Below are 1,758 nucleotides of genomic sequence, written 5' to 3'. Positions count from 1 at the left end.
TTTTCAAAGCAAAGCTTTCCTAACCTCAGCTGTGTGTCTAGTTGAGCTTTTGATGGGAGCAAATTACCATTAACTGCTTGTACTGTCTTAATCAAAAAGTAGTGAAAACTCTTGTGTAACTGACAAAAAACAGTCACAGAAAAATAGTCATCAAGAATTTTTCTGAATGATAACCATACACGGTAAATCTCCTTAAAACAACCAACATAATACCCTTTGCATTTTAGCCAGTATCAGTCAGCATTCCAAATCTTGGAATATTATCATTCTTTATCGTATTATATCTAGCCTTAAATTAGTAATAATAATTATTACATTTCTTTTACAAATCTCTGGAAGCTACCTAGGCCCACATCAAAACAAACACATCAGATGTTATACTGGAAACACATTTCTAAGAAACACATAAGTATCAGCACAAGAGAACTCCATGGTTATGAATAACGCATGAACTGTCTACTCAAAGACGTATTGGCTCTAAATTTGACTAATAGTACAAATGTGACTCTCTCAGTGACTTTGCCTCAGACAGGGAATTCAAAAGGCACATATTCATTGACACAAAACAAATAAAAATGGAAAGATGAAGTAAAATATTGAAAGATAAAGAGATCTAGAATGATATTATAATCAATTTGTAATGAATTTGTTCTTAATGGAATAAACAGTGATCTTCAGGTTCAAGATCCCGTTTCCTGCTACATTCCTCCCATAACATTAATCAAGAAATCAGCCTTATGTGGACTCCCTTCTTTTGGCTTACATCAGCTAACACTTGTCAAAGATCTAGAGTAATGGACCCAGAGAATGTGTGTGTGTGTTCTTTGAGAGTTCTTACAGGCTACACATGAGAGGCACAATGCATAGAGTTAACAACCACCCTGCATGGGTTATGCGTGGGTGAAAACATATGAAAATGACAGGCTCAGACAAGGTCTTATTTAACTGGACACAGAACTCATTCCTTGTGATTTCAAGAAGGTTATGATCTGATATCAAATTCCATGTGTTTATTACTATTTGGTAATAGTGTTCTGAAGTTGAAAGCTATGAACTTTGACTGAAGGAAAACTGTTATGTTCTTTTCTGATTAAATTCACACCATTCTTAAACTACCTTCTCCATACAGGTGAATAAGAGTTTATGATTAGCCATTACTTTTGCTCATTCATAAAGAAGCATGAAAAATTCAGTGAACTAATTCTAGCTTCAGCTTTCATAAAAGGATTCCTTGTATTTGATAGTATATATGTTTTCAGAACAAGTTACAATGGAGCTGTCAGGAAAGAATTCAGGGTCTGTCCCACCAGATGATGTGCTATTGACCCACTGAGCGTGAGGGCGGAAGAAGTCTTTGTGGCAAGTTGGGTTGGATAGGCAAAATGTGCAAGAGATTACTGTTCAAAGTCTTTGTGATAATCCTTATAACCATCTGTGTGTTCTGGAGTGACAGAACTTCAATATCCAATTCAAGAAAGGCAAAATCCTTAATTGTTTATCTTTTTTATAAATGCAGGTAAGTTTCCTCTTTTTTTCAAGTGTTGTACAATAATCACAACTTGTAATATATCACCCATGTTAGGTGTTATAAACAATATGCTTGGCAAATACCCAAAATGTTGGCAAATCACAGCTATGGCAATACCATTAACCCTCTGATATAAAAATATTCAGAGTTTAGAGGCTCCTAAAAAGATTGCAGATTGAGAAAAAAAAATGTAATCATATTATGTCAGTAAGAAGAAAGTGCCTAGGACT

This window comes from Penaeus japonicus, unplaced genomic scaffold, assembly GCF_977035675.1.
Source record: "Penaeus japonicus unplaced genomic scaffold, GWHDUDI00000001_assembly GWHDUDI00000033, whole genome shotgun sequence".
NCBI classification, from domain to species: Eukaryota; Metazoa; Arthropoda; class Malacostraca; order Decapoda; family Penaeidae; genus Penaeus; species Penaeus japonicus.
Note: the sequence above shows the minus strand (reverse complement) of the source record.